The sequence below is a fragment of the Hipposideros armiger genome, unplaced genomic scaffold (genome assembly GCF_001890085.2).
Source record: "Hipposideros armiger isolate ML-2016 unplaced genomic scaffold, ASM189008v1 scaffold_774, whole genome shotgun sequence".
NCBI classification, from domain to species: Eukaryota; Metazoa; Chordata; class Mammalia; order Chiroptera; family Hipposideridae; genus Hipposideros; species Hipposideros armiger.
The window spans coordinates 280184-304376 of NW_017732124.1; the positions used below are offsets into that span (position 1 = coordinate 280184).

At 37.7% G+C, this 24193-nt stretch overlaps 1 long non-coding RNA gene across 1 annotated transcript in view; it reads right to left on the reverse strand.

Moving 5' to 3' along the window:
- Nucleotides 1-6722: 6722 nt before the first annotated feature.
- LOC109374005 (uncharacterized) overlaps nucleotides 6723-24193 on the reverse strand; it is a 31415-nt gene continuing 13944 nt past the window's right edge. Inside the window, exons 2-3 of the long non-coding RNA XR_002122328.1 lie at nucleotides 20270-20371; nucleotides 6723-7011 (exon numbers count right to left, since the gene is read on the reverse strand). This is a non-coding gene — a long non-coding RNA (uncharacterized LOC109374005). The remainder of the gene's footprint in view (nucleotides 7012-20269; nucleotides 20372-24193) is intronic.

Below are 24193 nucleotides of genomic sequence, written 5' to 3' on the forward strand. Positions count from 1 at the left end.
ACAAAGTATCTAGGAGAAAAATCCTATGTCATAAAATGACTGTATTCCAAATTACAGACTTAATCCACTAAACCATTTTTAATAACCACTCTAGAATCCAGTAACACCAAGGAACTTGGACAGGAGGGTTGGAGTTTATAAAAATGAAATTTGACTTTTATTTTGGGGAGCAGCTAATATAGACTAATGGAATTATTTTTATGTGACCTTGATGTGCTATTATTTCTATGAAACCTATAGGTGAGGCAGTTATCTTCTTCCCATCTTTTATCTGTAGATCTTTAGAAGAAAATGACTTCTTCTAGATTGTCAGCTAGTACTTGTCTTCTTTGACCTTGTTTGGCCTAATGTTCCTTGGTTGTTCTTTTTATAGAGGCTGGATTTTGATTTCATTTTGCTGCTAATTGATACATGAGGGTTGCCTGGTATATTTATAATCTTAACAAAGGGGAAAACACTAGAGAGATGAATGAACAAAAGTAAATGATGAGTTTTCACTTTTGCCATGACTTTCTAAATAGAGCATTAGAAAAAAATGTTTCAGAAATCTTCTGTCTTCTATGTGTAAATGTGCCCTCTATTTTTGGACATGTTAGGAGGATTTTGAAATTCTTTTGGAGTAGCCAGTCACCTGCAAGTAGATTTGACTGAAGACTTGGCGTCATTTAGAATAATTTTCTTATTTTGGGCTCTATATCAGTATAACTTCACTCTTACATGTTGATATGATGTGCAAATCTATTTGACAAAAGTGTCAAGGCATCAGAGGAAGTTTTTTGAAGACTGAAATCAAAGCTGTCCTGACAAATAATTCAGCATTTGTTCCTCAAAATAGTCAAAGAATACAGTTGACCCTTGAACAGCATGGGGTCAACCCCTCACTCCAACCCCTCAAACAATTGAAGATTCAAGTGTAACTTTTGACTTCCCCAAAAGTTAACTACTAATAGCCTACTATTGACCAGAAGAAGCCTTACTGATAACATAAACAGTTGATTATCATATATTTTGTATATCTATTACATATTGTATTATAATAAATTAGAGAAAATAAAATGTTATTAAGAAAATAAGGGGCCGGCCGAGTGGCGCGATGGTTAAGAACTCGCTTGGGATGCCAGAGGGCCCCGGTTCGGATCCCACATATGAGGGCCAGTGACACTGCCCTCCACAGCTAAGATGCTGAACAACAGCTCAACCTGGAGCTGGGCTGCCGTGAGTCGCCGGCGACTGCGTGGGCTGCAGTCCCTGTGGCAGTGGATTGCCATGGGCTACCGTGTGTGGCCAGCAGCCAGCGTGAGCGGCCAGCAGCCGCAGTGAGCGGCCGTCCAGAAGCCGGCGACTGATCTGCCTCGCCAGAGAAGAGCGCAATGATGGTGCCAACTTGGGCCAGTGAAGCAACATTCTCCACAACTAGATTGAAGAACAAAACGACAGCAACTTGTCTGTTCCCATCCCCCCAATTCCCCAATAAAAAAAAAAAATCTAAAAAAAAAAAAAAGAAAAAGAAAATAAGGAAGGGAAAATACATACACGATATTTATTGGAAAAAAAATCCGCATATAAGTGGACCTGTGCAGCTCAAACCTGCGTTGTTCAAGGGTCAACTAATTTTTATATTTTATATATGTTCAATTTATTTCATGTCTATCATCATAATAACACAATATTAGGTATATAGCAAACAGTGTATGGGAATTAGTAAGCCATTATTAAATTCAATGTGTTTTAAATATTCTAAACATATACTCAGATGCAGATAATGCACACACATGTAAATACACTTTTAGATCTGAAAACTTCTCTTTTCACTCTAATGATTTGCATCTCATTCAATGTAAATGATTCATTGCTTATATACATTATTTTTAATAAATTATAGTTCGTGTAATTAATGTCCCATATACAAGACATATTTACTTACTTTATCTCAACCAATAACACAGAGGTGCTAGGGTTGGGGAGTGTGTTCAGGTATTTGTGTGTGTGTGTGTGTGTGTGTGTGTGTGTGTGTTTTGCTTTGTTTGTTTTTCCCTTCCTGCATTTCCACCTACCTCTTTCTTCTATTCATGAAGATATCACAATGCCACAGGTGGGGCCATGGTGAAAAGTGTAACTTTTTAGGGAAAATTAGAATCTTCAGACCAAATAGAAAAAATACAAATTAGTTGATAAGAGAAGAGTAGCATCTTGAAGCAGCAAGTAGAAGAGAAAAGCTGTTCCTCCGCCACAAATAGGGTGGGGGAAAGCGTACAGCAATAGAGGGAATAAAAGAACAAGGATATATATTTTAAATTCCTCACATCAGGAGAGATTCAACTTCAAGCCTGCGCAGGAGAGTGGATACACAGAGCCAGTGGGCTGAGAGAAGTAGTAGCGGCCTCAAAACCATCTCCTTGTCCCCAGAGTAGCAGAGAATCAACCAAAATTGTGGTCCAGGATGGGACCCTGTGGAATGAATCAACAGCAATCTCAGCTGCCACTAGGGTTTGATGATTGAGGAACAGCTTCTCTTTCACCACCCCCACTCCCCTGACAACTTGAAGACCCTGAAACTGTCTGTGGGACAGAACCATGATGAGTACGAGCCCTCGACATGATGGAGGTGACATGTTCTGCCAGCCCTGTGAAACAATCATTTAGTGTCAGAAATGTGTCCAGATCAAAAACACACAGCTAAACAGGAAATACATTGATATCTTTACCCGTTGAGTCTGCAATTCTTATCTGGAGCAAATATATTCTCCCCACATTAGAGAAGAAAAACCTGAAGTTCAGAGAATTTAAATAACTTACTTAAGATCATTAAATTGGTAAAGAGCAAAGCCAGGATATATACTCTGCAGTTCTGTGTGACTTTAAGGATCTGCAATCCATTTGCTGTATTTTCCTGTAATCCAGGGTTAGAGCAATAATCTCAGATCATTAAATGGAAGCCACATGCACGGACAATCCACGGACAGTTGTGCTTTTGACTAAGAGTGAATCTAGTTTAAAAGAGAGGAGTGAGCCCCTTGCAGACCAAAATTAAGTTATCTGATTCAGTTTACAAGTAATAAAGCTGATGTTCTGAAGTCTTCTCAATTCCCTAGCTATTTCTCAACTGGATCAAAGTATTTAGGACAAAGTGATGTGATTAATACAGCAGTGCCCAACCATTCACTAACCAGTACAAACAGGCTCAGTGTTTGGAAACAGAATTAAAGACAGATTTATGGCTATAAAACTCTGTTCTTGCTATCATACCTCAGCCAGGTAGTACAGAAAAATGTATATAACATCATATAACATTGATATATGTGTTAACGACCTGGCAAATTCAATGTCTTCAAGAAGCTTATAAAATAAGGCTATCACGTCTCTTTCAATGCAGTTCCAAAGAACATGACCTTTGTTTTTGCTTTATTGCAAGCTCATTTTGCATTTCCACCCTCTCTGAATTTTTTGGAACATACTTCCAGTTTATATTTTAGCAATTCTTTCCATACAGAATGTCTAGTTTGCATTTTTTGAAGTTGTTTTTATTGTGGTTGATATTTATTTCTTATCTTAGCAACTTTTCTTTTTGTTAATTTGACCTTTGCATTTGTCTTTATTCCGTCTTCAACTTGAGTAGCCCCTATTTTGTTAATTTGATGAGGACAATAAGTTTTTAATCTATGTCTATGGCGTTGTGTTGGTTGTGATTTCAAATCTCATTCCAATTTTTGTCAGAAGCCTCAAATAAGGAAGGATCGTTCTTTTGGGAAGTGGTGATTGCACAGAGAATGGTGCAGTAAATGAACATTATATACTGAAATCTAGACCAGTTCAAATGAAAGTCAGGAAAATATTTTTCTATTGTGACATTTATTATAAAACATCACAGCACACATCTAAAAATAATAATTACCACCATAATATTTAATATTTATTGTGCTAGGAAATTTTCTAAGAGGTTTGTTTGTATAAAGGTATATAATCTCCAGATTAACTCTCAATATCAGCAACTATCATTAGGACCCAATTTACAGATAAGAAAATTGAGACAGAGGTCACATACCTAGGAAATAACAGCACCAGGAGTCCCTGTCGTGTGTGTGTGTGTGTGTGTGTGTGTGTGTGGTTAAAGGGTATGGTTAGTGAAATCCTTTGCCAAGTCTTAACAGAAATGTTATTTAAGAGTCAGATAAAAAGATCAATGTTTATGGATGATTAAAGGTATAGGGTCATTTTTCTCCTCTCCAGACAAATTGCCCCATCCTTCATAGATAAGTATAAGGACACTTCCGACTCTCTCACTCTCCTTGGATGATGGTTCACTCACCTTAGGTGACCAGAATGAATGGGCTGACTCAAAGGCCATCACCTCTGTGACCCAGATTCTCAATCTAACTAGAAATTTATTCATCTCAGTTTAAGGCATGAAATGTAAACGGCTCCTTTTTGACTCCAGTTGACTCCCAGGAACTAAATCTAACATTGGGCAGAACACAGTTCAGATTGGTAGTTAAAATAACTGTGAAATCTACTAGAAAGTTCGGGAACTTTAGAGTCAGATAATCTAGGGAGCAAATCTTAGCTCCACCACTAACTAGTTGAATGACCAGGAAAAAATATCTTTCTCTCTGATGTTCAGTTTCTTCATTGGTCATATAGGAATATTCACCTTTCAAAGTTTTGTAAGTCTTTAAAAAGACGGCATGCAAACACCCAGGTACATAGATGCTTAATAAGTTTTAGTATAATTTTATCCAAAGGGAAAAAAAAAACTTCCCACAAAAAAAGAGAGGATCATTTATTGATACTTTATCCTGAATAACATTGCTTTTCAGCAACAATAAAATATTTTGGAGATTTGTTTTTCCAGAGACGACAAAATAACTTATATATGGTGACCAAAATTTAATTAAATACAATGGTCCATGCTAATTTTTGGTGACTGAAAGCCACGTATAATTCACACATCGTGGTCAATGTTAAAGTATTGAAAACACTGAGTTGCTTCGAAAGTCTTGTTCAGATGAAATGATTTTGTCCCAGGATTTCTCAGCTCTATGGTTGCAAGAAGGTAACAGAGGGGTTGAGTGAGCTTGTTAGTCAGTTCTGGCTGCTATAACAAAATACCATGACTAGATGATTTAAATAACAGCCATTTATTTTCTCACAATTCTGGAGGCTGGAAGTTGGAGATCAAGGTGACAGCATAGTTAGGTTCTGGCGAGAGCTATTTTTCTGGCTTTCAGATAGCCATCTTCTCGCTGTGTGCTCACATGGTTTTTCCTTGATGCATGCTCATGGAGAGAGGGAGAGAGAGAGAGAGAGAAAGAGAGAGAGAGAGAGAGAGAGAGAGAGAGAGAGAGAGAGGTCTCTTTCTGTTCTTCTAAGTGTACTCTATCTACCTGTTTTTCTAATTTTATTTTTAATTCCATTATGAGGGTCTCATTGTCATGACCTAATCTAAACCTAATTACTTCCCCAAAACCCCACCTCTAATACCATCACATTGGGAGTTAGGGCTTCAACATATGAATTTGGGGGGTGGGGGAGAGCACAAACATTCAGTTCCTAACAGAGCTATTTTATACATTTCCAAACAGTGAAATGAAATGCGTATATTTACCCTCTATAGAGCAACTCAAGCTAATACAATCCACAAAATTCTTTGCTAAAATTTTATTAACTCTGTGTAGTAATAAATAGTTGTCTCACACTGATTATGAATTTAGATTGATATGTCTGATTAATAAAATAGAAAAATATTACTTAATAAAATGCATTTTAATAGATAATAAAAAATTTAGATAATAAAAATTTAATAGATAATAAAAAGTATTTCAAAATACAGTGTTTTTGATGCTGGAAGGAAACACAGGGTGATTTCAGGTCTAGTTAATAAAAAGAATGGTACCTTGGGTTTAAGGGAAAGAAATCAGCACATGACTAAGACATGGTGATTGTTTAATATCCTGGCAAGATGATCTTTTTGGCAGTGCTTAACTAGATAACCAGAAATTTTCCAATAAAACATAAGGAATTTCTGAAAGAATTAAAATAAATGATGTATGAAGTTATGGTTCAAGTGACTAGGTAGCCATAGTAGAACAGTCTCATCCTCTGAGACTTACAATCCATTTTTATAGTGTGAATAGCCCTAGGGCATTTTGCTTTATTGCAGAGATAGGCAATAGAAAGGGAAAGGAGAATGCATATAGGGCATGAAACAGCAACGGGACGAGGACAGAGAGCAGCTGTGCACAGTGGCCCACTGACTGTCATTAATTAGTAAATATTTCACTGAATGAGTGAGCAAAGGCGTGTCAGATGAGGCAATGATGATTTCAGCATACTGAGGTGTTGTAGCATAGCCTAATGAAAGAAGGGTACCCTTGCAGAAGAGAAGAGTTGAAAAAGAAAAGAAAGTCAAGAGAAAGGACAACTGTCCCTAGAGGGCTTTTATACGAGAAAATCAAAGCGCTAGTGAAAGGATATCTTCTTGTCAAGTACATGCATGAGACTTTACATTCCCAGCTATACATGCAAATAAAATAATAACGTCTCATGAAAACATTGATAGAGTGTTGATCTAATTTGTCTCACTGCATTTGCAGAAGAAGACTGAATATAACCACCCCAGAATAATGAGACTCTGAGTGACTTCCAAAGATGTTTTGGAAAAAAAGAATTTCTGCCACCAAGCCCCACATTCAATAACAGCTTTATTTATTTAGGCCTTACGGTTTACTAAGTACTTTTCGTACATTTTCTCATTTGGATTTTCACAACTGGTAGGTGAGACAGGAAGCACACCCAGTTTATTCCTGTTACAGATAAGTAAGGGGAGGCTCATCCAAAGATGTATCCAAGATCAAGTTGCTGATTAAGGGGTAAAGTTGGGTCATTAATACCGGTCTTCCAATTCCCAGTTCTTTCAGCTGAATCATGTTGACTCTAGATAAATACTGTCAGAATGTACTTTTTGTTCCTAAACTAGATCTCTTATACAGTACTGAAGATTCCATTTTTCCTGATCTGTAAAAAATGAAGATAGAGGATATTATTCTCAGACATCTGAGATAGTTGTTAAATCAACTCATGTTTTTTAAAAAAGATTAAAATTATCCAGTATAATTCTGTTAACCTTTTCTACTTAGGCCATATTTTCTAACTCTTTAAGCATCTTAGGTGGGTCTCATTTTACTGTCTAATTATTAGAATTTGTGGTAAGCAATGAGATAAAGTTACTGTACTGTTTCCTGTAAACACTGCCTTTCTCAATAAGATAATTATGTGTAGAAAAAATGAACAGTTAAGAACACAACAGCACCTATCTTCTACAAATAAATAAATAAAAGAACTGTTGACAGTAAAGAGATTATTAAAATTGTTCTTTCACAAAACAGTGCAGCAAATTAGAGGTGAACAGTAAAAAAAATATATGTTTAAATATAAATCAGCACCAACTATCTTAAAGAAATGTTACTGCTCTATAATGCTATCGTTTTAAATGATAGTTCTTGTTTTCAAATATTAACATAGAAACTTTATACCCTGGGATTACATCCTTAAACATCTCATAATATTTTGTGGTCATATGAAATAATGCATATAAAAGCATTTTAGTTGTAACACTATGGAGATACAAGTTAAGATCGATAATTATAGAGTGAATGCTTTAGTTTTACACATAAACCTTGCACATATAATACTTGTTTTCTTGCCCTATAAAGCAGGTATTATTATATTATCCATAATTTATAGCCAAATAAACTTCAGTGCTAAAGAAGTTAGGACTCTCCTTCTAATATCACACAGCTCTTTTGCTGAACTCAGGGAACAGCTTCAATCTTCTCATTTCAGATTTGGGACTTGTTCATTTTTTTCACTTTACCTTTTCATCTGTTCTACATGAATCATACATCAATTTCTACCATCCATTCAAACTAAAAAAATGTAGATGACATTCAACTTTTAAAGTTTTAGTCCCTTTCGTCTCCTCTGTACTGACAGAATGTCCTTAATAATAAGAAATCACCTTCTTTTTTTTTACACATTCAGAATATTAACATTTATAAGCTCACTACATGTTCCTATATGTGAGCTAACATTGTCATTCACAGTACGAGTTGAACTTTATTCATTTTAGAGGGAATATAGTTCACTGTTTGTATTCAGTGCTGTAGCCACCTTTGCCCAAAACACTGAATTTTTTTTCTGACAACACATGGGGACAGAGTGCTTCCTCACCCATCTGAAACTTAGGGGATTTGAGCTTGCAATTCACCCCCCAATTTGAGGAGCTGCAGGAATTTATAATGACCACTAGTTAAGTCCCCAAGGGCTTCTTTGTCAGTTTTGTAAATCCATACTCATAGAAGATTGTTTTAAGAAGGTGTCTTAGTTTTGGCTGCTATAACAAAGTACCATAGATTGGGTGGCTTATAAACAACAGTATTTCTTTTTCATGGTTCAGGAGGCTGGTTGCAGACAGCCAATTTATATCCTCGTATGGGCTAGTAGAATGAGGAAGCAAGCTCTCTCATGACTCTTATAAGGGCACTAGTCCCATTCACAGGACCTCCTCTAACTGATCACTTCCCAAAGGCCTCACCTCCTAATACCATCACACTAAGGGATAGGGTTTCAACATATAATTTTTTTTTAGGGGTGGGTGGGAACTTCTAGTCTATAACAGAAGAAGTGGTAAAAGTAGGTTGTATTTTGAGATTGGTCAAGCATAGATTTGAGTCCTAGCTCTATTCTCCCACTTACTGTGGGTAAATGGCTTAACCACTTCAAAACTCCTAGATATAATATGGAACTCATAGCTATTTAACAGAGCTCATGCAAAAATTAAAAATATATGTATAATATGAAAGCTAATTCATACTATGCCTGGCACATGGTCTGCATTTAGTAAATGGTGGCTCTTACTACTTGTAAGAATTTTATGCTACGTTTCAGATGGTAGAACATTTACTTCTTTTGGGAACAGATCACACAGAAGGTACACACATTAAAACTGAATGTGATAATGCTGAAGTTTAGAAATGGTGGCAACCAAGATGAACAACCAAGCAAGGGAACACACACACACACACACACACACACACACACACACACTGAGGTTTCTGGAACATGTAAAGAGTTTGGGTAAACTCACAGAGACAAAAGCCATAACAGATGTGTGAGCCCCTGTTTCCCACTGTGTTTGAACAGCATACAAAGACCTAGCAGGACCAAACTTCAGGCTCTGGAAGAGAAAACTCAGTCTCCATATCAGGGGGCCTTTAAGTTGCATGACTGAAAGAATTCAAGCCCCTCATGTGGTGTGGTCCAGGGCTAGGTTCCAAACCTCATGGTCCCAGCAATATGATGTGACAGACCCTTGGCTCCGTCCTTATGTCATCACTTCAGCATTCATCACTTGGCAAAATCAGGAGACTGGAGTCAAAACTAGGGGTTGCAGCTGTACAGTATGGCAGAACCTCAGTCCGCCACCCAGACTCACTACCTTGGTATTCTTGGTTTGGGGAGTACCAGTCCAACTAAACTGCCATGTCCAATTTCTACTTTCTGCCATAAGTTGGTTTGATTGTCTTAAACGCTCAGCTGTAGCTGGTTTCTATGGAGTTTTTCAGAGGCCAGCCTTTAAAGAATCGATCTTGGATAAGTTAGCCCTTACTTTTCAGTAGAGTAATAAAGAATGCCTTTTTTTTTTTCCATTTGATTTCTGAACTTTTTGAGACACACAAGAGCCAAACAGTTGAAGCTAAAAATAGCAGCCTTATTGCTGATAAAGTCTACACTGGAAATATGAGTTAGGTGTGCAGGAACAGTGGGCTTCCTAATTCCACACTCCAGAGTCAAGCAGACCAGCTGTCAGGTCACTGGTACCTGTCATAAACCACAGGCCTTTCCTGGCAACAATGAAATGTTTTCTAATGAAATAACCAAGTGACCAATTTCTCTGCAGAGGCAGACTCCAAAGGGGACACAGTAAGTGACAAGTCCCCCTTAATCCCATCATCATAAGCAAAATATGGTAGATACATACAATCCAGGGGTAGGGGGGAGTCAGGTTAGTGATTGAGGCTAAAACTGTTAAAATAAATGGCCTATGAAGAAGTAAATGCTGTGAGATTAAGTGTCTTCTCTTAACCAATTCTGAAGAACCCAGAGAATGGTAATCAGTCCTGTTTCACATGAGAAAGGAGACATGTCAGAAGTTTTCCATTAAGCGGAAATCCTCATTTCACCCCCATGTTTAGTATTATTATAATTTAAGATAACAGCTGTCTCAGTGACAAAGCCATTTCCCGTGCAATGTCTCATTCAACCTTAAAACAAACATGTGAGATAATAATCATAGTGTCTAGTACTCATTTAGCAGGTGAGCTAAATGTCTTGCCTGGGATCAAACGGCTAGTAAACAGAAGACCTGGCACTTAGATTTAAATAGCATTTCATTGAAGCTACCGGGCCTGATCAGCTTTTCACAACCCGCAAGACAAATATCGGGAGGCTTTATAATAAATCATTGCATTTCAGTGCAGTTATTTAAGAGCTTGCAGTGAAACAAATAATTTCAAAACCATGTGTTTGAACTGGGCTATCTTTTGGTTGCTTAACTTTCATCCAAGACGTGTCTGAGGGTCTGAAATTTCAATATGGAAAACAAAATTACGTCACAATGTAAGTGCCCAAAGAGAAAGTAGAATGTTTTCATTTCCCCATTATTCCTTAGTTCGACAATATTCAATAGGTTCCTTTTTTTTCAAACACTTAACCACACACACACAAACACACACACACACACACACACACACACACACAAAGAAAAGAATAAAATGAAAGGGGAAAAAAAACCCCACTCAATGTACTTATACCTCTAATTGTAACCGCTTTCTCTAAATTGAGAATGAGTTTTCCTTTACATGTGCTTATTCTTTTAAAAACTAAGATTTTTGGGTTCTGAGCCTGGACTTGGAATCCTGACCTACATTAGATATCTTGGCTTGTGTGACTTTGGGGAAGTAAACACAATAGACTGAATATTCGTGTACTATCCCCAAATTCATATGTTGAAATCCTAACCCCCCAAAGTGATGGTATTAGGAGGTGGGCCTTTGGGAAATGATTAGGTCCTGAGGGTGAAACCCCCTTGAATAGGATTAGTGCCCTTAGAAAAGGGGCCTGAGAAAGCTCCCTTGCTCTTTCTGCTATAAGAACAGATCAAGTAGATGGTGTCCATCTAAGAACCAGGAAGCAGGCCCTCATCAAACACTGAATCTGCTGATGTCTTGTACTTGAATTTCCCCAGCCTGCAGAACTCTGAAAAATAAATGTCTGTTGCTGATGAGCCAGCCAGCCAACCTATGGCATTTGGTTATAGCAGCCTGAATGGACTAAGACAGTGGCTTAACCTCTCTGTGCTTCAATTTCATCACCTGTAAAATGAAGATAATAGTAATAATAGTCCCTGCTTCAAAATGTTGTTGTGGTGACTACAGTAATAAGATATGTGAAGTGTGTAGAACAATGCCTGATGTAGCAAACGTTACATAATGATTAGCGATTAATATGATTAACATACAGCATTTTCATAATGTCTCCCATCCTTTCTTTACAAAGAACACCCTCACCTCATTCTCCTTAACTTCTTATCCACCACCCTACTCATATTTTGCACATTTGCAGCATAAATCTTTTTCTATTTACAGAATAATCCTTTACCTTCTCTGCTGTCAACAATGTTCCCTATAGTAAATAGATAAAGCTCAATCTCTGTGTCTTCTTTAATTGTCACTCAAATGTAACTCCTTCTCTTCTGTCTGACCTTGATGAATCTGCATGGTGTTTGCTGAGTCTCTGATCATTTGGAATCTTTGCATTTTCTGACTTTTTCCAGCAGTTTAACTGAAATAATAACAATTAAAAAAAAAGCCTCAACTGTATACTTGCAGCCTTCTTATAGATTATAAGAGGGGATATCTCATAGCATTGTACTACAAGGCAGCATGTATAATACAAGTATTATATATGTATAATGCAACACAAGGCCTCTGAGTGGCAGATGTGCTGCATACGAGCGGGGCTATCGGAGCTTAGGGGCTGGGAGGTCAGTGTGGTCTGGGGCAGCTGGGAAAGGGGCATGGAAGAAGTGAGCTAAGAGCTGGCCTTCACTCCTGGGGCTTGTTCAAGTCATACAGACATGCACAAAGGAGCAATGGATCAGGCTTGTAATGTTTGGAGGAAAATCTCTACTCAAATGTCCTACAGGCACTTCTGCCTCTTTGACTTTGAAACTTCTTATTTCTCAGCTTCCCTGTCCAAACAAATACCTACCCAACCTTACAACATGCACATATACACACCCTGTTCTCCAATCTTACTCCACCTTGCCACGGTCTACTGGTTATTAATCCAGAGACTGGTAAATTATCTGTGCCTTTGCCCTCTTATAACTCTGGTTCTCTAATTGATCACAAAGTACTATTGATATCTCTCAAATCTCTCCACTTCTTTACATCACAAGGACCACCACCCAACTTGGCACTGAAATTTTTTGTCTGGATTATGGGAACAAGCTCCTAACTGTTCTCCCTATAAATCCAGTGCCCACCCAGCAGCCAGAATGACTGTAGTTACCAATTTGTATTGTCTTGCCCCTTCCCCTTCCAAAGGAATTTATCTTTTAAAGGAAGACTTTAAAAATTAAGATATAGGGGCTGGCCAAGTGGTGCGATGGTTAAGAGCTGGCATGGGACATCAGAGGGCCCCGGTTCAGATCCCACATATAAGGGCCAGTGACACTGCCCTCCACAGCTAAGATGCTGAACAACAGCTCAACCTGGAGCTGGGCTGCCGTGAGTCACCAGCGACGGCGTAGGCTGCAGCCCCTGCTGCAGTGGGTTGCCATGGGCTACCGTATGTAGCCAGCAGCCAGCGTGAGCGGCCAGCAACTGCTGTGAACGGCTGTCCAGAAGCCAGCGACTGATCTGCCTCAACCGGGAAGAGCGCAATGGTGGTGCCAACTTGGGCCAGTGAAGCAACGTCCTCCACCACTAGACTGAAGAACAAAAGGATAGCAACTTGTCTGTTCCCCTTCCCCCAATTCCCCAATAAAAATCTTAAAAAAAAATTAAGATATATACACTTATTTATTTGTGAAAATTTAGAAACTCAGATAAGTAAAAAGGAAGAAAATAGAAAATATTGGTTAGCGTTTTATTGTGATAACTATTAAGATTTTGAAAAATATGCTTAATTTACTTATCATTTATGTGTTTGTGTGTATTTACAAAATGCAATCACATTGTACATAGATTTTAAAAATCTGCTCTACCAAATAATTAGTTTTATATAACATCATTTTTAATGATTGGTTTATGCTCCATTTACAGATGCACCATAATTATCTAATCCTCTGTTGTTGACTTTGGAAGAGGTTTCCACTTTTTTGCTATTGTAAGCAACACTTGATGATAATCCTTATAGTTAAATCTTTGCCTACTCTCATGGTTGTTTTCTTTGGACTTGTTGAATAATTTCACATTTATATTTTAAGACTTTCAACACAGATTGTCCAACTGTCCTCAAGAAATTCTTGACTAGTAGGTATTGTTATTACCACCAGCATATGAGGATGTGTATCTGCCCTGTCTATCTCCTATTCTGCAGGTAGAAATTCATGAGTTTGGCAAAAATCAGAATTTATCTCCTAAGAAAAACTATGTGTCCCATATAACCAATTGCTAAATATGTATAAATCATGTATCTTCAAATTCCTTTGGTTTTTTTTCACCTTGCAATAGTTAAAAGTGTTCTTTTTACTGACAAACCTCAGTGCTTTTTTTATAAATGTTTTTTTCATTATCTTTCATTTATCTTTTCAATCTAAAAATCTTCCTGACACAAGAACAGAGGGATACATGATCAAAGAATGAAAAAACACTGTCAGCATTTGTTTCTTTTTAATTTGGTAATTAAAGAGAGATATGTATAGAAATATGCATGTATAAAGCATAAATATGTATGTAAAAGCTTAAAGAATTGAAAATTACATGGAAAATATAATAATGAGTCAAGAATTATAAATGAAATCCATGGGAATGAAGGTGGCTTGCGTAGAGGATGTGTATAATACATGCTGATTACATCTCCTGGAGCATACTTCAAGGGCCACTGAGAAAGAAACTGGATTCTGATTGAGTTTACAGCATGAATGACATAAAAAAATTCACAGGGACAAGAGAAGAGAGAAAAGAGAGAGAATGTTCTATTCAGTGTGTGTGTGTGTGTGTGTGTGTTGGAGACAGGGGGTAGTGGAAAAGAGTATAAAACAAAATAAATCATGTATTTATTTTAAAATTTCAGGATTCCTTTCTTTGCTGAAAAAATCAGATAATGGTAAAGAACTTCAAATATAGAAGTGTTTCTGACAAAGAATTGCTAGGAGTTGGGTGAAGGATGCTATTACAAACATAAACTGTACCTAATACAAATAAAGGTGAAAATGACAGATATTATACATCACTAGTTAACAGAAGGGGATCTCCTTGTAGTATTCTAGTAGAACTAACTAATATCTTCCATAATATATATTTCTATTCTAAAAATCCAGCGTTCTTGCTCTAGAGTTCACTATTAGATAAAATCTTCAAGAATCTTATGTTTTTTGGATGAAGAAGACATCTGAACATTTTAATCTGTAATCCCTTTGTAAAGGACTAGAATGGGTACTTTTGAAGACTAATTCTAAATTCTAGAATTCTACATCCTCAGGTAAAAGAACAGTGCATAACTCTAATTAGAAAATAAATGAGTATTTGACAAACACTCCTTTGTGCAACATAACCAATATGTGTAATAGTCTTAATCCTTACATATCTGAACACTTGGAAGGTAGAATTAATCCGCAAAAAAATATTAGTGGCATTAACCACTTTCCAAATGATCATTTCAAAGAAGAAGTCAAGCAAAAAATGACTTATGGTTAAAATCTGTTATTTGATTCTAACTCTGTGAAAAATGGAATTGTAGCAATACTTTGCTATCAAGCAGCTGGTTCGTTCAGGTTTCCTCATTATCTTACTCTCTCTGCCTCATGTTTGCTCATCAATGACTATGTGGAGACCTTGGATTATCCACAGAAGCTTTAGTCACCAGTTTAAGCATACGTTACAGCAGACCCAGAGCTTTTTTTGAGGGAGATTTTGGCCTTCTCTGCACAGGTGTTATCTGAGTTTACCTCTTTACATAGGGCACATTTGTAGCCATGCAGGCTGTAGCTGTTTAGGTCCACTGGACACCAATATGCTGTGGAACATGGCCTCCCTATCTGTCCAGAGGTGTGAAAGGCCACTTATCTGGGCATGTTTCATGATCAATTTCATTAATTCTCAGAAGAGAGTATTTACCATATCTTTTACTTGGTTCATTTCCAAAGCTAGTTGACAACATAGATGTATGCATTGTAAATGTGAGCCCAAGATAAAAACCTCGAATGATCAGCTGTTCCTCTTGACATAGAAAAGAGCTCTGAAGTGCCAACAGAATGTACCTGTACTAAGAAAAAATGTATAAAGGAAAGCCAGAACAAATGAGCTCTTCCAGAATTGTAAAGGCGATGGTACTTTATGGATTTTGAGACCCTTTGGATCATGATGAGAAAATTACCCTGATTATAAGGAAGTGGAGGAGAGAATAGATGGGAGAAAATGTAATTAATACCCATAAATCACTTATTGAAGATTTTTAACAGGAATAGGAAAGTTAAAAAGACTAAAAGGTGCAATAGGTTCCTGGGGTGATGTTTTTAAATTTGGGAAGAACTTTGGGGTGTTATTTCACAGAAAGAAAGGAGAAAGAGAAAGTGAAGATACTGAAAAGGGACAGAAAAAAGCTGGATGGGTGAATGGGTAGCAAAGTCTCTCAGGCACTGAGAGGGAATGTCTCTCTGAGCCCAGGCAGCATAGTGGGCCATGGAGAAGCATTTCCACCTCTCCTATGGGAGGACATTTTTGAGTGGTGTCTAAATGCCTCTAAGCTAGTCTTCTCTAGCCCAAAATACATGTTATTAGCACCAGGTGGGGCCTTTACAATGGTGTTGAAATCCAGGGTGATTTTCCCTGGTCCTTTGGTTTTCAGGGAGCACACAGCTACAAAGTGAACAGTGTCTCGTGTCAGGCAGGTTAATCATGTCGTACTAAAACATAAAAGAGATGTCGAAGGTTCCCATGCATTCATTGTGCTCATAATCCTTCCATTTCTTTCCTCAAAACACTACAAGGACTATATATTTCTACTTGTACAGGCGTCTCAGGCTACTCTCTAGAAATGTCTTTTCCCCTCCAGGACTGCCTTCCATGCTCCCTGTATTTGTCCTGGCTCTGACCTGTAGAAAACTTTCCAGGGAGAATGTGGGAAGCACACATTGAGGTTTGCTATCGGGCCTGCACTGCCAAAGATGCTCCCAGCTACAGCTCATAGATCACACTGCCAGGAAAAGTAACGCTCACTTTCAAAAGGTAAAGTTTCTTTTCTGAGTAAATCGTATACATCTAAATAGAGGCTAGTACATAGCTAGTCATGTTTGGCCTTTTCCCCAAGCATAATTACTTCTAGGATTTTGAATGGATGAATCTTATAAAGTGGATTTTCTTTAAAAAAAAAATTTGACATGAGACAGATGAGTGACAATGAGGCAAATGGGCCTACTCGTTCAATCGTTATAAAATGAAAGCATTCTAAACCTGCGAAGACAGCTCATTTTAATTGTACCGGAGGGCTGTGTTTTATAGGGAAAGGATTCTGTTTGCATTTAAAGGGAGCAAAGCTTATTCTAAGCTCTAAATTTCACAAATAAATATATTGTTCTATATAAACACAGAGGAACCTCTGTGCTTATACCATCATCATGGCAGAAGCAGAGTCCAGGAAAAAATTAAGTATGGTCACATCACATTAAGCCTTTGGATGCCTTGGCAGAACAGAACCATTGTCTAGGCATGAAAAATGGTCCCTGCCTCTGGAACTATTACTAGAAACTTAGTTTACCAAGTATCGTAAGTTAAAAGAGAGAAATGTGAAGCTAAAAAGAAGTATGAGTTATAGACAGTAAAATGCCCCATCCCAACATTCAAAGTATGAATTTTTTAGACTTGTATTACTTCAGAGTAAACAATAGATCACACATATAGTAGTCATTATTGTCAACTGCTTTACGAGGTTGTAGAAATAAACCTGACAAAGTTTTAAAAGTAGCATCTTGCTATATTAGGATAGTAATAGCTACCACTAAACGTCTTTGACTAGCTAGACATTGTGCCAAGCACTTGACTTTGGTTAGCTCCAATTTTCACAATAAACTTAAAAATTATAAATTATCAACCCACTTCATATATGAGGAACTGGGGTTCAGAGAAAGAATTACGATCAGATATTTTGCATGTGGAAGTATCTGGACCCTAAAGACCATCCATTATCTTTCCCAACTCTTGATGCCTTCTATTGTAGGGCTTTGCTGTTTAATGAAATGTTAGGGTAAAGTTTACTTTGCAACCAATGCAAAGTAAGCCAATTGAATAGAAAATATCACTTCCTATAACAATAAAATTTAAAAAATTATAAACAAAAGATGCACTTTGAAATTAAGTCAAATGCTGAAAATGGTATTGATATCTCCAAAAAGCAATACACAGAAATGTGTGTGTGTGGGGGGACTCCTTGAACAGAGAGGGGTTAGCAGGATAGAATAATTCTAACCCCTTTCCTTTTGACTCCCCCTTAATTCACGTTTGAGGAGTCTTCTCTAGCAAATCACCTGTGCTGTGTATCTGACCTTAAGACCTATTAAATAAATATCTCTCCCAAGCAGAGCACATGAAGGTAAATCCCCCACAGCAAGGAGACAATACTGCAACATTCTACTGCCACGTCCACATCCACAGTCTTGCCTGAGCAGATAACCTCCCCCAAATTTCCCTTCTACTTTGTCCTTAAATATAAATGAATAAGTCCTCATGTTAAAGATATTGCTGCCAAAACTATGATTTATCAAATTTAGCCTAAATATGACCTGGATCTTTACCAAAAAGTATGTAGACCCTTGCTCTAGATAAAGTAGGTGATTTGAGATTGGATCATTCTTTTCATGTTGAATAATCTTAACATAAAAATAACTAAGTTGGAAAGGCAATTTTTCCAGTATCCACAGGTATGGGCCAAAGACAATGAATGAGCTTATGTCTAGTACCTGTTTTCCATGGTGGAATCCCATAAAATGCATTGGCTGGCATTTCTGAATACACATGTAGTTGTTTGCTAGTAGAAAATTAATGCTGACCAAGTTTCAGAGTTCTTAACTCTGATCTTTGTGTTCCAAACATGAGATCATCTGATAAATTATTCTTTCCAGGATCAGACTGGTAGACCAACCCATCTATTTTCTTCCTCAGAAAAACAGGAAACAAAGACCAACTTGCTTCTTTCATTATTCACAAGTGAAACCTCATCAACTGCTCTATCAGGCCCCAATACGGAAAGTCCTAACCCACTCTAAACTCAAATTCAGCATCAGGCCTGTGTGAACAAGCTTCAAAAGCAGCTTCCAACTTGACTGTCTTTTTAGGATTATAGCCCAGAAAGCCTCCAGGGACCAGATGGCTTCTCTTGAGAAAAGTCGGGCTTCACTCTAAACGTGAATGATGTATACAGAAACACTAAAGAGCACTGATGTTTGAAGTTGCAGCCGAGCCTTCTCAAGTGCTCTTCAGACAGCCTGCAGGGATTTCCATCTTCATTAATGCTTCCAACCGGTCATTTCACAATAAGTCACAAGCTGGACTCACAGTGCTATGATTTTCAACTACTTGTTCAGTTGCTAAAACACAAGTAGGAACTCCACAAATAGAATTTTCTGAGGGCAAGCTAACAGATGCACTGAAGGCAGCATGATGAGGTAAGAAAGGCTGTGGGCCCTAGGATCCAAGTGACCCAGGTTTCAACTCAGACTCTGCTGTATCCTCATCAATCTGGCAAGAGGCGTCTACCTGTTCTGAGTTTCAGTGCCTCACATGGAAAAGGGGGTGCTAATCTCAGGGCTGTTTAAGAATTAAATTTGAAAATATAGGTAACGTACTTAGTTGCATACCTTGCAGGCATGTGCAATGAATGTTACTATTATTCTTTTATTATATTATTATTATTGTTATCTTTCCATCCACTAGGATTCTAAATTGTTTTCGTGTTTTGAGACGCATGCCACAACAGGCCCCTAGAAACACTATACTCTTAAAAAAAAAAGTCAAGGAAACAACACACACATATACATAAACACATGCTACTTACTTGTATGCAACTTAAACATAACTTTGACATAATGGGAGGAAAATATCCAGTCTGGTCATATCATAATGCTATATTCTTTATCAGCAAGGTGAGAAGGTGAACCATATGCTCTGGTAGGGCCAAACCAAACGTCCTTTTCTGCAATATTGAGATACTGATTCCTTGTTTGCCTACAGCTCACTGGCTTCAATTACCCATTCTCCTTGTACCTTAGTGGGAGTGGTACCCAGTTCAGGGTGCACTTATGTTTGGCTTGGGAGGTTATTTTGTGTTTTAACATTTGTATGAAATGAGATTTTGGAAATGTGCTGTAGATAAAATGAAGCGTGGCTCTCAGGAGTTTTCTCCTGCTTTCTGCTCAGCGTGGTCCCTGGCTTCCCACCCTATGTGCAATGGCTGAATCACCTCGTGTCTCTTCCTGATGACAAAGATCAGAGTAAGCTAGGCTTCTCTCCTGTACTCCCTTTCTCTCTCTCTCTCCCTCTCTCTTCCTCAGTGGATTTTCTCATCCTTACTTCCCTCATTTGGAGAAGGTAATAAAGTACTTGGTTTAAATATATCCTGCTGATTTGTAGACTGCATGTGGGAATGAAAGCCAGAGATACTGAACAATATTAGCAGTTAGCTGTTCTGTTCAATTATGTCAGTGTGAACCATGAAAGATAACTGAAAGTTGATTAGGTTCTTTTCCAGAGTATGATTGTTATTTATACATTTTTTTTTTTTTGGTCTTCTTCTAGCTGATTTCCTACAGAACAGAACAGTGGTGTCTCTGTTCTCCTGGGACTGCATGCTATACTCTCTCTTTTTTATATCACACTGCAAGCTATTATTATGAGCACAGTAATGAACAAAATAAATCCTCTTACTGTAGGCAGATAATCTCTACTCCACAAGATAATTATCAGATCTCATGGGAATTTGTTTTTAAACTCACTTGGTAATGATGGCTCTCTTCCCTGAAGATGCTTCATCACGTCTAATAGAATGTAATCACAAAGCATGGTGGGATGTGCCGTCGTTGTTTAAAATCCATCTCCTAAGAGGAAAGGAATGGAGAAAGTTAATTATATCTAATGGCCCTTGATCTCCCAAGAGGATAGTCTTTCCTACCTGACAGAAAACAGTGGTTTGAGAAGCCAGGAAATCTGATAAGCAGCTTAACTTTTTTTGTAAAAGGTGAGCGGTCCACTTGTATTACATGTCAAGGCTATTGTCTAAATGAGAAGCTCTCAGAATTGCATATTCCGTAAAGAAAAACTGACAAGCAGAATAAGGGTCAGGGCTGACGCTATCAAAATAAAAGAGGAAGAAATCCTTTTGAATCTCAAATTATGTAACAGTCTGCAAATACAGGTTTTTCATTTAATCATAGCAACTGTCTTGAAGATTTTACATATTGGCAAATATAGCAGATAATGAATTATTGATCCGAAAGAAGTGCAGGAAATGCAGAGCTTAACTAAATTGTCTATATTTTCATCTGAAGGTACATTGATATAGTAGGAGAAGGGGGGCAATCTATGGATCCACACCCCAAATCTGACCCATACTGAAATAAGAAAGAGAAAAAAGCTGAGTACATTCTCTCTAAACCCGGTTTATGTCTAATAAATAATCCTGCAGTGAGAGAAGTACTTGGCCTTCTCAAATCTGATGTCATTGTCAAGATATTCTGTCTTGTGATTCATTTTTAGTTTTATCACCACCACATGTAAGAAATAGCAGTTGTATCTTTCACCTAGAAGCAGACACTTACCATATGGTGCTAAATGAAGTGCAGTGGATTTTATCTTGCTGATAAGAGACAGGAATCTAGATATTCTTTCTTAAGATGTTTTCCTTTTCACTCATTTCTGAAATATAGTGAGTTGGGGCCAGGCTGTAGTGGGATTTTGCTTTTGAAGAGAGGTGGATGACTTTACTTCTATGGCCCCAACGAATCTTAACATTCTAAGTTGGCTCTTATGAGAGCCAACCATAAGGAAACTATCACAGTGAGCTGAGAAAGGGAAGTTCATTATCTCCATAACTTATATTTCATTTTAACATATTTACTCACTTTCCTAACAAATATCCTTTGTGTACCTATTACATGCCAGGCACAGGGTCTAACATTGTGGGATCAAAAGATGAATTGGCAATGGTTTAATGACTTGGAAGAAATAAACAAGCAAATCACACCTACACCAAAATGTAATAAGCCCTACAATGAACAGACAGCCACAATGCTAAGAGATAATACAAGAGAACTTAAATTTTCAAGGAAGTCTCCCTAAGATGAGAGTAGGTGTTCACTTGATAAGTTGGAACACGAGATCATGCTTTATACATCCAGGTAGAATGTATGGGGACTTGATCTGCATGACTCATCGGAGGGACTCAAAGTAGTTGGATCTCTTGAGAGCAGAAATGGCAAATGTTGAGAGTATCAGAAATGAGGTTAGAAGGACAGAAGGCACCCAATCAGTGAAGGAACTTGTGTGCTAACCAAGGAGTTGGCACTTTATCATAAAAGAAAGACTTGGGGTGTCGTTGAAGGACTCGAACCAGGAAATTGACATGACCATATATGTAATTTAAATCTAGCCCCTGACAGCTGTGTGGAAGGTACATGTCAGGGAACCAAGGTCAGAACAGGAAGAATACTTCAGAAAACATGGAATCCATGTAAAAAATGATCACAGCCTGAATAATAATCATTAAACTTACGCCAGTTGTATGCTAGGTATTTTATAAACTTTATCTCGTTTAATCATCACAACAAACCTATGCAGTAGGTACTAGGTACCCATTTCAAAGACAAAGGAACTGAGATTCAGAGAATTTAATCACCTTGATTGAGATTGCACAGGTATTGGTAAACTAGAATTTGGATTCACTATGGTCTGAATTCAGAATGCATGCACCAGAAGGCATTAGGCAATACTTCCAAGGTCAATCAATGGTAAGAGTAACTTAATGGACAATTCTACTATTTTCCAAAAAGAATTTAGGTGCAGATAAAGACTTTGGGGGAAAACGACATATTTTGTGGATATGCTGACTTTGAGCTGCCGGTTGGACATCTAAGGAGGGAAGTCCACTGAGCAACTATATATTTATCTAGAGTTTAAGGGAATCTGGGCTGGAGACCCATCCACAAGCCAGTCACAGAGAGCTACATAAATAGTTAGTCATCTACAGAGAGGTATAAAGTGGAAAGAACAGTGGGTCAAAACAAAGGAAACACTGAGAAAAAGTACTAAGCAGTAGAGAAGTCCATGATTGAAGTCAGGAGAATATCCAGGATGAGTCCTGTGTAAAGTCAATCCATCAATATCAATTATGCATTTAATGTACACAAGGTACTAAATTGGGCCCAATAGCTGATGCAAGGAAATAGTATGACATGAGGATTTTCCTTAAAAATTATGACAATGACAATGGGAAGAAAGTCTCTCTCTCTCTCTCTCTCTCTCTCTCTCTCTCTCTCTCTCTCTCACACACACACACACACACACACACACACACACAGAGTTAATATTAATATAAAAATTCACAAAACCACGAATTAAAGTAAGAAATGGTACCAGGCAGACATTTCCTATGAGAAGTTTAGGAAATAAGGGCTTGAAGTTAGGAGGATTAAAAAAACCAAAAACATCACTGTGTGACTTGGCTGAATAAGAAGAGCTCCGTGGAAAATACAAAACCACTGATTTCAAATTTGACTGAGCATCAGACTCAACAGGTATCTTGTTTAAATGCAGATTTATGGGCCCTGCCCTCAATTGATCTGATTCAAGAGGTTGGAATTGGGCTCAGATCTCTAAATTGTTAACAAGGACTCTAGGTGATTCTGAAGCAGATGATCCATGAAATCCCAACTTGAAAAATACTATCCCAGAGAATGTTACAACGCAGACAGAGATGTGGAGTGGTGTGTGGTGTGTGGTGTGTGTGCTCTGGGAAAGAGAGGCTATGTAAAGTGAAGAAAGAAAATAATAAAATTAAGAAGACACAAGAAATAAAAGACTTTTTTTCACAGATGGTCCAACAGAGTCTAAGTTGGGAAACACCAAGTCTGTAAGTGAGAGAAAGAGGCCTCGCTAAGAGAAATTTAGATACCCATCTAAGGATTATTCTCAATTGAGAAGAGCTAATCAGTACTTTACTATTTAGGCTCACTCAAGACAGCTTTCCTTGTTGGAATAGATAATACATATCTCATTGATCATATTGTCGGATAGTCTAAAACCCTTTTGTGGGTATGCTGAGTTTGAGCTCCTTAGAAAAAAACTAAGACATAAGAGAGAATGGGGTTAAAATGGTTTGGTAAAAATTGTAAAATGCTCCATAGCAAGTATGATACACAAATTTGATCGAGTTATTTAAGTTGCCCCATAACCATTTGTCAATTCAGCAATCATAGTAGTCGTTTTTACTTAGGTCCTTACTCTTTTGAAAATTATGACAGTTTCAGCACAAAGTGGTGCTTAAAATTGGTGCTTAAGACATACTAACACATTAATTACTGTTTATGACAGCCCATGAAGTTACTCCTCCAAACTATAGATGTGAAAATACAGGCAAAAAATGGGAATTTAATCCAAGACACTGACAATAAATTCACATGCCTTTGCCTGGTCTTATTTTTAAAATTTATTTAAAAATATTTTGTCAGTAGCTCATAGACTGATTTTTATTTGTTTCAAAAATAAACTTTATTGGGCTGGCTGAGTGGCGCGTTGTTTAAGAGCTGGCTTGGGACGCCAGAGGACCCCGGTTTGGATCCCACATATGAGGGCCAGTGACACTGCCCTCTACAGCTAAGATGCTGAACAACAGCTCAACCTGGAGCTGGGCTGCCATGAGTAGC